The sequence below is a fragment of the Microcaecilia unicolor genome, chromosome 5 (genome assembly GCF_901765095.1).
Source record: "Microcaecilia unicolor chromosome 5, aMicUni1.1, whole genome shotgun sequence".
Taxonomy (NCBI): Eukaryota; Metazoa; Chordata; class Amphibia; order Gymnophiona; family Siphonopidae; genus Microcaecilia; species Microcaecilia unicolor.
Genome location: NC_044035.1, coordinates 221,351,907 through 221,366,487, shown reverse-complemented (window position 1 = coordinate 221,366,487; position 14,581 = coordinate 221,351,907). Strand labels below are relative to the sequence as shown.

At 46.3% G+C, this 14,581-nt stretch overlaps 1 protein-coding gene across 2 annotated transcripts in view; it reads right to left on the bottom strand.

Annotated features, from left to right (window-relative positions):
- The window catches only part of GTPBP8 (GTP binding protein 8 (putative)), a 143,085-nt gene that overhangs the window by 39,839 nt on the left and 88,665 nt on the right, over positions 1-14,581 (bottom strand). The gene's annotated exons all lie outside the window — the stretch shown is intronic.

Here is a 14,581-nt window from a genome sequence, read left to right as displayed (position 1 = left end):
CTTCATTTTTCTGTTTTTATATTTCTAATTGGAAGAAGGAGAAAGAGGCCAAATTTGGGGATTGCACAGTGATTCCACAGCAAAGAAAGAGATGCAGCCCAGCCCCTGAGTGAAAGTCAATTGCTATTTAGGAGATGAGGATTCCCCCATGCCCCTCCAATTTGCATGGTGCAACACACTCCCAGGCCAGGAGGAACCGCCCTTCCAGACCTTAGGCTTTCTCCAAATAACCTGCAAATCTACTAAATCTGAACAGGGAACAGCCAAAATACAGCTCTTTATTGATGGGTAGGCATGCCTTGGGGAACTCAAGGGAGAGAATCCAAAGTTGCTGGGGGTGCAAAGAGGAATATCTCCGGTGGCACCAACAGGAGGCAAGTCTCTGTGAAACTAGTGGGAAATTACTCGAAAAGGCCAGAAGTTTTAAAAGGGAATTCCAAAAGCAAACAGAGTTGGAGCCTCTATCAGAGCCCAAACTCCAAGAATCATTATCACAATATCCTTAGGTTTAATAAATGTTAATATACTGCTCTTGCTGCAGAGCATAACAGGGTGGTGTACAAATTTAAAACTTAAAATAGAAAAGAACATCAGTTTTTTTTAAAGGAGCACAGGAAAATAGAGCAAGGGTGTCCTATTATCCAGGGCTGCAAATCTTAGCCATTACCGATCAGTAAACGTCTTTTGAAATTAAAATCATCTATGAAACATGAGAAGGGCACTCCTCAGCTTCTGAGCACAGGACTCCTGAGAAGGGTAGCACAGAGGGAACCAGTCCAGTCCAATTCCCTGCCAGAGGGGAGGAGTCTGAATGGTACCGTACCCAGTTGCTTAAGTTTCAACCCACCATGATCAGTGGTGGGGGGTGGGGGGGCCACGACAACAAGAAAACAAATCTGCTCTGCATAATCTATACCGTTGGTCTGCCTTAGTTCACTTAACCTCCAGAATGACTGACGCATGAGTTGTCCTGTGGTTGAAGGCTGCTAGGTTCCAAGTAGGTCTGCTAAAACCATCCTCCTCTGCGCTGCGTGAGCTGTATTAATATCCACTAGTCCCATCCAGCGAATGCTAGGCCCACCAGACTTCAGAGGAGGGGGCACTCAACCCTGTCTATGTGTACTGCCACACCAAAAGCCCATTCTGGGCCTTTCCAGGGATATCAAACACAAAGCAGAAGGAACCTAGGCATGGTGCTTCTGTATCCAGCCACTAAGGTGAAGCAACTGCAGAGAAACGTGAGAGATAAAAACCCTGCTACCCACACAATGTCTCCCTTTGAGCATTAAGGGGCAATCCCTGCAAGGCATTTCCACCCACACCCCTCTTCTACACATTGAGAGAGTGGAGGGAGGAGGAAGAGACAAACTCCCCAGCCCTCATTTTGCCCACCAGGAAGATAATGAGCCTAAGAAACAGTGGCGTTCCCAGGGGGGCTGACACCTGGGGCGGATTGCCGATGCTCCCCGCCCCCCGGGTGCAGCGCCCCCCCGGAACAGCGCGACGCCCCCTAAGGCGAAAGAACCCCCCCCCGGGTGCATGCCGCTGGGGGGGGGGGGGGGTGCTGCGCGCCTGCCGGCTCTTCGTTTTCATGCTCCCTCTGCCCCGGAACAGGAAGTAACCTGTTCCGGGGCAAAGGGAGCATGAAAACGAAGAGCCGACAGGCGCGCGGCACCCCCCCCCCCAGCGGTGTGCACCCGGGGCGGACCGCCCCCACGGCCCCCCCTTGGTACGCCACTGCTAAGAAATAAGGCTGATGAGGAAGAGGGAGGGGCTGCATTATCATTAAATAGGAGGAGGAGCCCTCCTGACAAACCTGGAGGATGTAATGGGGCAGTTCAGCAAACTGAAGAGTAGCAAATCACCTGGACCGGATGGTATTCATCCTAGAGTACTGATAGAACTGAAAAATGAACTTGCAGAGCTACTGTTAGTGATATGCAATTTATCCTTAAAATCGAGCGTGGTACTGGAAGATTGGAGGGTGGCCAATGTAACGCCGATTTTTAAAAAAGGTTCCATGGGAGATCCTGGAAATTATAGACCGGTGAGTCTGACGTTGGTGCCGGGGAAAATGGTAGAGGCTATTATTAAAAACAAAATTACAGAGCACATCCGAGGACATGGATTACTGAGACCAAGTCAGCACGGCTTTAGTGGGAAATCTTGCCTGACCAATTTACTTTTTTTTTTTGTTACATTTGTACCCCGCGCTTTCCCACTATGGCAGGCTCAATGCGGCTTACATGGCGAAATGGAGGGTTAAGTGACTTGCCCAGAGTCACAAGGAGCTGCCTGTGCCTGAAGTGGGAATCGAACTCAGTTCCTCAGTTCCCCAGGACCAAAGTCCACCACCCTAACCACTAGGCCACTCCTACTTCAATTCCTTGAAGGAGTAAACAAACATGTGGACAAAGGGGAGCCAGTTGATATTGTGTATCTGGATTTTCAAAAGGCGTTTGACAAGGTGCCTCATGAAAGGCTACAGAGAAAATTGGAGGGTCATGGGATAGGAGGTATGTCCTATTGTGGATTAAAAACTGGGATAGGAAACAGAGAGTGGGGTTAAATGGGCAGTATTCACAATGGAGAAGGGTAGTTAGTGGGGTTCCTCAGGGGTCAATGCTAGGACCGCAGCTCTTTAATATATTTATAAATGATTTAGAGATGGGAGTAACTAGTGAGGTAATTAAATTTGCTGATGACACAAAGTTATTCAAAGTCGTTAATTCGTGACAGGATTGTGAAAAATTACAGAAGGACCTTACGAGACTGGGCGGCTAAATGGCAGATGACGTTTAATGTGAGCAAGTGCAAGGTGATGCATGTGGGAAAAAAAGAACCCGAATTATTGCTACGTCATGCAAGGTTCCACGTTAGGAGTTACGGACCAAGAAAGGGATCTGGGTGTCGTCGTTGATAATACACTGAAACCTTCTGCTCAGTGTGCTACTGCTCCGGCTAGGAAAGCGAATAGAATGTTGGGTATTATTAGGAAAGGTATAGAAAACAGGTGTGAGGATGTTATAATGCCATTGTATCGTTCCATGGTGTGACCGCACCTTGAGTATTGTGTCAATTTTGGTCGCCGCATTTCAAGAAAGATATAGTGGAATTGGAAAAGGTGCAGCGAAGGGCGACGAAAATGATAGCGGGAATGGGACGACTTCCCTATGAAGAAAGACTAAGGAGGCTAGGGCTTTTCAGCTTGGAGAAGAGACGGCTGAGGGGAGACATGATAGAGGTATATAAAATAATGAGTGGAGTGGAACAGGTGGATGTGAAGCGTATGTTCACGCTTTCCAAATATACTAGGACTAGGGGGCATGCGATGAAACTACAGTGTAGTACATTTATGTTTCAACGTTTTTTATTGATGATGAAATAATATGGTGTAATAGATACCATAAAATATAAAACTGCAACGGTACAATGGATCTTCACATATAAGTAGTAAACAGACCATCATCAACTTTTTATGTACTTTTCCCCCCCCTCCCTCCCTACCCTCTCTTCCGCCCTCCCTCCCCCCTTACTTCTGTGTATGCCAATCGATATTGGGGATAGTGGGTTTAAACGTACAGACCATGTGTACTGCCAAGGCAGCTCACAATAGATTGAGGAGCAAACTTCGCCCCCGTGGGCTAATTCCTTGTATATATTGACCCCATATGGACATGAACTGCTTTTTCCTTTTCGGGGCTCCCTTTGCCTCTCTGGCTTCCCAGGTGGCCAACTCATGTATCTGGTTCCTCCAGTGCCAATACCAGTGGCGTAGCCAGACTGCCAATTTTGGATGGGCCTGAACCTAAAGTGGGTGGGCACAAAAGTTTCTCTCTATCCCCCTTCCCCAGCAAAATTTAGTCACACTAATCAGATGCATTTGTCAAATAGGGGTAAAGTGCTGCTTTTCAGTGCATCAGGTTTCAGAAAATTTATTTAAAAGCCTAACACCCTTTTCAATGAGCTTTCAGAGGCCAAAACCTCCTGCCTCAGGTCAGCATAACGCTGTTATGGTATCCTCTCCTGACCTAAGGAAGGAAGTATTGGTCTCTGAAACTTTATTAACACAGGTACCATATTACTTTATCCTAAATTAAAATAAAATTTTCTTTACCTTTGTTGTATGGCCATTTACTTTTTCTCATTGTGTTGCTCCCAGTCTCTAGATTCTACTTTCCTTCGTCTTTCTCTTGCCAGGGTTTCCTGTCCATTCACCACCTATGGCTTTTCATCTTTTCCTCACCCTTGTTCTCCACATGCCCCTTCCTCTTATTCTCCAGTCTTTCCCTACTCTGTCCTCTCCCTCTTTCCATCCAGCAGCTCCCCTCTTTCTTTTGCATCCAGCGTCTCCTTTTTCTCCCTACCCTTCCATCCAGTGTCTTCCCTCTTTCTCTCCTCATCCTTCCACCCATCTACCCTCTCTCCTGATCCCTCCATCTAGTGTCTGTATCTCTCTACCCTTTTCTGTTCAGTCTCCCCTCTCTCTCTCTCCCCATCCTTCCAGTCTCTCTCCTTTCTCTCTGCATCCTTCCATCCATCACCCCTCTTTCTCTCCCTATCCTCCCATGTCCAGCGGCTCTCTCCCTTCCTCCTCTCCCTCCCATGTCCCAACGGCTCTCTCCCTTTCCTCCAGTCCCTTCTTCCTCTCCCTCCCATGTTCCAACGGCTCTCTCCCTTCCCTCCAGTCCCTTCTTCCTCTCCTTCCCATGTCCCAGCGGCTCTCTCCCTTCCCTCCATCCCTTCTTCCTCTCCCTCCCATGTCCCAGCAACTCCCTCCCTTCCCTCCAGCCCCTTCCTCCTCTCCCTCCCATGTCCCCTTCCCTCCAGTCCCTTCTTCCTCTCCCTCCCATGTCCCAGCGGCTCTCTCCCTTCCCTCCAGTCCCTTCTTTCTCTCCCTCCCATGTCCCAGCAACTCTCTCCCTTCCCTCCAGCCCCTTCCTCCTCTCCCTCCCATGTCCCAGCAGCTCTCTCCCTTCTCTCCAGTCCCTTCTTCCTCTCCCTCCCATATCCAGTAGCTCTCTCCCTTCCCTCCAGTCCCTTCTTCCTCTCCCTCCCATATCCAGTAGCTCTCTCCCTTCCTTCCAGTCCCTTCTTCCTCTCCCTCCCATGTCCCAGCAACTCTCTCCCTTCCCTCCAGCCCCTTCCTCCTCTCCCTCCCATGTCCCAGCAGCTCAGCCATTTTTCCTCCAGGTCCGCCCATCCGCATCCTTCGCGCTGTCTCTATCCCTTTTGTCCCACGGAGGCAGCGCTTCCTTCCTGCCCTGTCTTCTCCCCAAGCTCCGCCTGCATCGGTCTCTCCCTGCAAGTAGAATCCTCCTTCGCCGGTCGCGCTGCGCTGCCATGCACATGCAGCTTCGCTCCTCCCCCTGCGCGTTCATCCGGCCCTAAACAGGAAGTGCATCACAGAGGGCCAGATAGACGCGGCAGGGGGAGGAGCGTAGCTGCGTGTGCAATTGCATGGCAGCGCAGCACGACCGGCGAAGGAGGATTCTACTTGCAGGGAGGGACCGATGCAGCGGAGCTTCGGGAGAAGACAGGGCAGGAAGGAAGCGCTGCCTCCGTGGGACAAAAGGGATAGAGACAGCAATGCGAATGGGCGGGCCTGGAGGGAAAATGGGTGGGCCTGGGCCCGTCCAGGCCCACCCGTGGCTACGCCCCTGGCCAAAACACCGGTGGATCCGGGTCTATCCACTTCTGTAGAATAGTCTTGCGTGCCACTAAACATACCTTGCGACACCAAATTCTATTTCCTTTCACCTGGGTCGCAAAAGCTGCTTGTGTGTCTAAGACATAATGATCCCAGCTCCCACCTACTGGGACCTGTGTTATTCTAGTTAGATAACTCTGGATTTGTCTCCAAAAGGCACGTACCTTTGGGCAGCCCCAGAAAGCGTGATATAAGTTGTGTGGGACTTGATTGCATTTTACACACCTAGTATCACTTGTGGCCCTCATATGTCCCCATTGTTGCCCTGACATATATGCCCTCATAACCACCCTGTACCCACACTCTCTTAATCTCTCATCTATGGTGAGTGACGGTATGCATCTCAATGTTGCCCCAATGTCCCATCCTCTTAATGACCTCCCCGAATCTCTTTCCCATCTTTGTATGATATATCCTAAGTTATTTCGGGGGTAGTGGGACACGAGCGCTCTGTATAGGGTGGAAACTGTCATTCCCGTTATCTCTAGGTTTTGGAAAAATGTGCTGACCAGATGTCCAAGTTTCCGTCTTAGGGCATGCTGGTTCAGATGTAGAATGTAGTGCTTGACCTGAGCATAGGCAAAGCGGTCTCCCCAAGTATTCCCTATCTTATCTCGTAATTCCTCAAATGTTAGGAGGTTCCCTTCTGGTCCCATCAGGTCCTCCACCCTTGTGATTCCTTTATTTCCCCATCTTATAAATGTGGCATTACTCTGCCCTGGCTCAAAATTCGGGTTTCCTCTGAGTGCTAACAGTTCCGACGTTGTTGGCATGCCCCCCATGTTGGTAGCCAGCCTTCTCCAAGCCATGTGCATGGGTTGTAACAGCCGACAACGTCTGAACTGGGTCGGAACCTGCCTCTGATCGAGATGCAGGAGGGTTAGTACATCATAGGGGGCAAAATATTCTCGCTCCACCTCTATTGGCGTAAACATATTTGATTGGCCTATCCAATCTCCTACATGTCTCAGCAGGCAAGCCTGGTTATATAAGGCTATATCAGGCAGTCCCATCCCTCCCCCCCCCCCCCCCCCCCGTGCCATCCTCCCAATAACGCTTTAAACTGTATCTTGGGCTTCTTTTTTCCCCAACAGAATCTACTGATAAGTTTTGTGAGTTTTGCCAAGTCTTTTCGGCGTAATCGAATGGGGAGCATTTGCATGAGGTATAACCACTTAGGAAATATCACCATTTGGATTAGATTTATCCTGCCCCTCAAGGACAATGGTAGGCCATCCCACCCCTCTAGTTTGGTTCTTGTTCCTTCTAACAAAGTGGTAATGTTTAAGTCATGCAATTTCTCCAATTCCATAGTCAATTTTATCCCTAAGTATTTAAAAGATCCTTCCGCCCAGCTTAGTGGAAAACTTTGATCCCATAGTGATTTCACTGTTGCTGAGGAAGCTAAGGCCTCCAACTTAGTCAAATTCAAGCTAAATCCTGCTTAGTCACCGTATTCTTTCAACAATTCCATGAGTGCCGCAAAAGATGTCCGGGGTTCTGTCAATAATACCAGTAGGTCGTCCGCAAAAGCCGCTATTTTAAATATAGTCTGACCCACTCGAACACCTTGCACTGTTGGGCTAGCAATTATCAGTGTAGTACATTTAAAACAAATAGGTGAAAAGTTTTCTTCACCCAACGCGTAATTAAACTCTGGAATTCGTTGCCGGAGAACGTGGTGAAGGCGGTTAGCTTGGCAGAGTTTAAAAAGGGTTTGGACGGTTTCCTAAAGGACAAGTCTATAAACCACTACTAAATGGACTTGGGAAAAATCCACAATTCTGGGAATAACATGTATAGAATGTTTGTACGTTTCGGCTGCCAGGTGCCCTTGACCTGGATTGGCCGCTGTCAGGGACAGGATGCTGGGCTTGATGGGACTTTGGTCTTTTCCCAGTATGGCATTACTTATGTACATCTCCCATGCAAACCAAACTCCAACAGTCTATATCATTAGCATTTTTTTCCTTTGAAGGCAGACACCAATCCAGACCAGGAATCTTTGCAAAAAGCTCTGGAAAACAGCTATCACTGACAGTGATCAGCCCAACAGTGTTGACCTATTCCCTTACAAGCCATCAAGCTCTCCTCTAACCTACACCTACTCAAGGTGAATTACTCTCAGCCTCACCTGCTCCAACACTGTAGCTATTCTACTAAAACATACTCCCCTGCTCCCTCCCTTTTTTTTTAACCGTTGGGGGTGGCAGGCAGGAGACACTAGGAGCAAAGTCAAGTACTTGCCCCATTCTGGCAGTAGCTTCATGGGACCCCTTGTCAAAGCTCGAGGGCAAACAGAGGGATTCTCCTAAGGCTCAATCAGGATAAAGAGCCATAGACTGATCCATGAGAGCTTCAGAGGCCAAGGAACTCAACATTGGGGCTACAAGTGCCTGTGCCCTTGGGAGTCAAGCTTAATGAAGACCGACTCATGCTGCTGCACTGGAATACCTGTACCATCTGCTAGATACAGAGTAATACTATCTGGTTCCATGGCTGCACCACACCTTATACAGGTGACGATCTCACTAAAATGTCAGTGTTCTCTGCCTCCTTCTGCTGATCAAGGCACATAACCCACTCATCTGGACTGGTCTAGCAGGATAAGGGAAATATTTTAAAGTGTTTTTATTGGTGAAAATGCACTACCAAACAATATTTCAATCTGTGTTTATAACTTTCTGAAACTGAACAAAATCAGTTACAACGCTGATTAAAGCAATCGTCAATCAACAAATGTATATTTCCACTGTCCCCACCCACGCTCCCATAACTGATAGCCTCAAGTCATTTTTTGTTTTTAAATCTCTTCAGCAGGACTACATTAAATGGATAACTTTTCCATTTTGTGTCTGATTATTACTATTAAATGGATGGCCTTTTTATAAAAGGATAATAGCTGCTCTTTTAGGGACCGAAGCAGAAAACCACACGGCAGAGCTGTGATATAGTCAATGAGCATACAAATTACTGCCATATTAAGTGTGTGCTGTCAGAAAAAAAAAACTGTGTATACTGTGGCAGTAATTCACAGTTCACAGAGAAAATGTCCCCCTTCGTGTTGGTAGGTGAACAGCGATTGGCTCACACAGTAACAGGAAGGGGAGCATTAAAAAAAATGAAGCTGCCAGGTCTGCATCTCCCCTTCCCCACTTCAAAATTATCTGGCAGTCTAGTGGACCCTCCTCTCCCCCCACCTCAGACTAAAAAAAATCCCTGGTAGTCTAGCAGCCCACTGACATGACCCTGTCCCCCCCCCCCCCCCCCCCACTTTAAAAAAATCCCTGCTACTCTAGATGGTTGAAATTAATCCAGCTATCCCTGCACAAAGAAATAACATGTTAAGTTCTTCCCCCCCATGCCACCCCCTGGCATGCTCACAAACTGATCAGCTAAATATAGCCACTTAGTGAAAATCACTCAGAGTGGAGTAGCAGCCTAGTGGTTAGTGCAGTGGACTTTGATCCTGGGGAACTGAGTTCGATTCCCACTGCAGCTCCTTGTGACTCTGGGCAAGTCACTTAACCCTCCATTGCCCCTGGTACAAAATAAGTACCTGAATATACTATGTAAACCGCTTTGAATGTAGTTGCAAAAAACCACAGAAAGGCGGTATATCAAGTCCCATTATCCGTTCCCTTTTCCTTGCATCTGCCCACCAAGTATATTATATCTACTTTTTTTGTGCCATGAATACCTTACCTTATGCTTATTTACCTCAGGACTGTACCCAAAGCCAACAAGGCCTGGATGGTGATCCAAAGCCAGACCAGATCATGTGTGCTTTAATTATGAGTCATAGGGATGGCCCCAGAGTTTAATTTTAATTCAGTTTTATGAAAGTTTTAGTTTAGGAGAGAGAAGGTAGAAGGTACAAGAAACTGAATTTTTCTTTTTCAAGCCAAAAGCTGTGAAAATTTTGTAAAAGATACCATCGTCCCTTCTTCCCAGATTTGTCCTAGCTGGGTGAGGCCCTGCCGCTCCCAGAATTTGTAAATATTGTCATCAGCCCTGAGGGGGAAACCCGGAGCAGCACGAATCGCCATTTGTCAGAAATATTGTTTGCTTGAGAAAGATTTCTGCCAGATGGCATATCAGGTTTGTAACGGAAAACATACCCCTGCAGTTGCACCACTTGAAAATAGAGGAACCAAATGGGGTACTCCCATGCCTCCTTTTAGCTTTGGTTGATATAAAACATCAGCATGTACCCTTGGCTGCTTGTGCTTCCATATGTAGGCAAAAACTTTTCTGAGTTGACAAAAAAATTGTTTGGGTATAGACAACGGCAATGCTAGAAATAGATATAAGAGTTTTGGCAAGATCATCATTTTGATTGCATGTACCCTCCCCAGCCATGAGACCTCCAAGCCCTCCCAACGCTCTAGTTCAAGGAATAGCTCACGCGCCTTGAGGGGGAAGTTAGCTTCATATAAGCCCTTCATGGTAGGTGTGAGATTAATTCCCAGGTATCGAAGAAATCACGTAGTACAGTGAAAGGGATACTGGTGTTGTAATGGGTGGGCTATTTCGTGTGTCAGACAGAGGCCCATGATCTCTGGTTTGGTCATATTGACCCGAAATCTAGAAACTTGATGTAGGCTTTGAACTACTTGTGGAAGGGAGCGAATGGGGGCCGTTAGGGTGAGTAGAATATCGTCAGCAAAAAACATCATTTTATATTCTTCAGTTCCTATGGGGATCCCTTGAATATCTGGGTGAGTTCGAAGCATCTGCGCTAGTGGTTCAATAGTTAGTGCAAAGGGCAATGGTGACAGTGTACAACTCCAACGTGTACCTTGGAATAAGGGAAACGTTTCAGAATGGGTTCCATTGATCTGTAGAAAGGCCAGTGGGTTTACATACAAGAGTTGAAGCCACGAGACAAAGCGTCCTGTAAAACCCATTTGATCTAAGATCGAGAACATGAAGGGCCAGTGCACCCGGTCAAATGATTTTTAGCATCTAAAGGAAGCATGAGCATGGGCTGTCGTGTGGCATTCACCTCATGTATCAAATGAAAAGCCCTTCTGATATTATCAAGCATGTGGTGTCCCGCAATGAAACCAGCCTGGTCCCCGTGTACCAGGTGCAGCATTATCCATTGAAGCCTTCTAGCTAATATTTTGGTAACCAGTTTATAGTCCGACCCCAACAACAATATCGGTCTATACAACCCACAGACCCGAGGGTCCTTTCCTGGTTTCAACAAAATGGTGATATTTGCCAATGGCCCAGAGACAAGAAGGAACTGAAGCCCAAATGTATGCTTTGATCAGCACGGAGTCTGCTTATGCAGGATAAGTAGTCGCCATTTATATATATATATATATATATATATATATATATATACTTTCTTGGGGCAGTGGAATCATTTAATCAGCGCTGAGTCTGCTTATGCAGGATAAGTAGTCGCCATTTACATATACGCTATATATGCTATATATATATATATATATATATATATATATATATATATATATATATTTGCTATATATATTTTTTTTACTATATTATAAGTATGCACAAGAAGTTTTTCTCTTAATATGAAGTATTCCCCTTAATATGAATTTCTAATGTTTTCAATAAAGTATGAATAGTAGTTCTTGGAGGTTTTTGGTCCAGGGTGGCAAGTGATTGATGTTATACTGTAAACTCAAGGGTTTGGAATAGTTGAGCGCTATAGGAGACCTAATAGCCTGGCCACTGATACAAATCTGATGCCCCTGGTCCCTTTTTTCCTTCTTTTTTCTTTTTTTTCTTATCTACTTTTTTCCTCAACACTAAAAGATCTTTTGTTCCCCGTTTTATTCATGATTGTTTATGAGGAACATTAGCCGGCTTTCCTTTTCTACTGGATGGGAGGGGGGTAGCACTATCATTGCTTAGCTTGTTTTATAGCTGTTAAAGAATTAAGGACAGTCTCCCTCTTTGCTTGGACTAATCGCCAAAAATATGGAATTCCGCCTGTATGTCCAACTCAATGAAAGCTTGAACCAAAAGTGGGGAAAGGACCTTGCCATAGCATTTGTAGAATTTGTTGGTAAAGCCATCAGGTCCTGGAGTCTTCCCATTGGGCAGATCCTGTATAGCCCAGGTGACCTCGAGATCCTGGGAAGATCAATCTGAGCCAGGTAATCCAGGACCTCCCTTGTTGTGAGGGATATGTCGGGTTGGTATAACTTTTTATAAAAGCTAAGAAAAGCTGACCTAATATCCTCTATCTTTGTGCAGCGCTGCCCAGTGTCATCCAAAATAGTGAAACTATGATTACTGGTGGAATGCTTTTTCAGTTTAAATGCTAGAAGCCGCGAGGCTTTATTGCCAAATTCAAAGTAAGTTTGTTGAACCCACTGAAGATATTGTTTGAGAGGTTTAAGCTCTGCTCTTCGCTTCAATGTAGCCATGGCTAAATCTTGGTAGTGCTATGGGATAAGTGTCCCATTTGAAGTTGTCTGTCATGCGCGGCGCATGCATGATTTTTTCCTTTAATTTGTAGTCAGAGAAGTGTGCAATCATGTCTCGAGGTTGGTTAGCTCTGGGAGACCACAGGGATTGGTGTGCCCGTTCTATTCGTACCTCAGAGGGCTCCATGTTTATTTGTACTTCTGCAAACAACTGCTTCACAGTCCACGTACAGTGGTGTATCTGGCAGGCCATGAAATCGCATGTTGAATCAACAACTCCGATTTTCCAGGTCCTCCAGTTTATCCCACATTTGCTGGGCTTCTGATTGTGTGTCTTTAACTTGTAAAGTCAGTGTGTTCAGCATCTCTGTCTGCGACGCGGCTTCCCAAAGCGCTAATTTCGCAGCAGAGGTCTGTACCCAGCGTAAAAATTTCAGTACGTGCCACCTTTAAGTCTGCTTTTGTTTCTTGCATCCATGCTCAAATTTTTCGCAATGGCTCACCTTTGAGTTCAAGTATTGGAGAGTGCTGCGTAGCACACGGTGGCTGGCAGGTAGCAGATCGACCCTCTGGAGCCCCCATGCGGTCTTGAGCTGTGGGGCCCAAGTACGCAAACTCGGTGAGATCCACTGAAGGTGTCTTGGAACTCCATCAACGACTGCAGCAGACATTTCTATAAAAGAGTGTACTATAAGGAATATTGCCTGTAGCTGTTATCGACGTGGTTTAGCTAATTATTGTTTGGGGTTGGTCGGAGCTCCTGGCTCAGGCAGCCATCTCTTATTGTGAATTCACTTCCTACAGGTCCCCAAAATTCTTACCGATTCTGGAGAGGTTAAGATATTGCACAACGATATTGCTCACCAATTCCAACTGTTCTATAGGAAACTGTACTCCTTAGAGCTTAAGTGTTCTGCTGAGGACATTGCCCAATACCTGGAGGGAATACAGTTACCCAAAGTGGGGGAGCTGGATGACAAGATTCTGGATGCACCCATAACGGCCTCTGAGATTAGCAAGGTTACCTCAGATTTGCCCAAAGGGAAATCCCCTGGGGAGGACAGGTTTCCAGTGGAGTACTACCAAATTTTAAATACGGATGTTTCTCCAGTTTTAGCTCAACTTTTTGGAGAGTTGGAGGACGATTCTACTTTGCCGGGGTCATTCTACAAAGCTAATGTGGTGGGCCTCCCTAAGGCTGGGAAACACCCATCTAAATGTACCGCCAACTCCAGGCTCCGCTCATTCTGCCTCGCCTCACCCTATGCTTGGAACAACCTTCCTGAGCCCTTACGCCAAGCCCCCTCCCTGCCCGTCTTCAAGTCTTTGCTTAAAGCCCACCTCTTCAATGCTGCGTTCGGCACCTAACCCTTACCGTTCAGTGAATCCAGACTGCCCCAATTTGACTGCCCCTATCGGACCGACCGTTCACTTGTCTATTAGATTGTAAGCTCTTTGAGCAGGGACTGTCTCTCTTTGTTAAATTGTACAGCGCTGCGTAACCCTAGTAGCGCTCTAGAAATGTTAAGTAGTAGTAGTAGTAGCTACCAACTTATTGCTCTATTAAACTGTGATATGAAACTATTTGCAAAAGTTCTGGAAACAGATTGAACCCTGTGCTCCCTAAAGTGATTCATCCGGATCAGACGGGGTTTGTTCAGGGTCGTCAACTAGGTGATAATGTGCGGCGTGCAGTCAATATAATTGTGGCAGACAGACAAGAACCTGCGTTGTGTATCGCCATAGATGCAGAAAAGGCATTCGACAGAGTCAAGTAGGACTATTTGTTTGCAGTGATGCACCACATGGGTCTGGGAGGGAATTTCAGTTCCTAGGTAAAATCTCTTTATACGGCTCCAAAAAGCGCCATATTGGTAAATAGGATTAGATTGGCCGAGTTTCTCCTAGAGAGAGGAACCAGACAAGGATGTGCAATGTCTCAGTTGTTATTTTCTATTGCCCTGGAGCCATTTGTGGCCTGTATTTGACAACACTCAGGTATTGCTCCCATAGAAATTCACAACATCAGACACAAGATTTTATTGTATGCGGACAATACATTACTGTTTTTGGCTAGGCCATGGCAATCTTTGCCACTTTTGTTGCAGGAATTAACTCGGTTTGGAACTGTATCGGGATTAAAAACTAATATAGATAAAACAGAATCCTTGCTGTTTAATGTCTGCCCTTCAGATTTTGAGGATTTTCACTTTAAGGTAGCCAATAAGGGATTCAGATATTTGGGCAATGTCTTCTCCAACAGAACCGCGGATCTTTTCTGCTTAAATTATGATAAACTTACTGACCAAATTCAACAAGATCTAGAGAGCTGGAAATCTTTAACGTTGACCTTGTGGGGCAGGGTGGCAACTTTACGCATGATGACCCATCCAAAATTTGTGTTTTTGTTCACGCAACTGCCAATAGCTGTCCCTACTAAATACTTTCATAAATGGGAAGC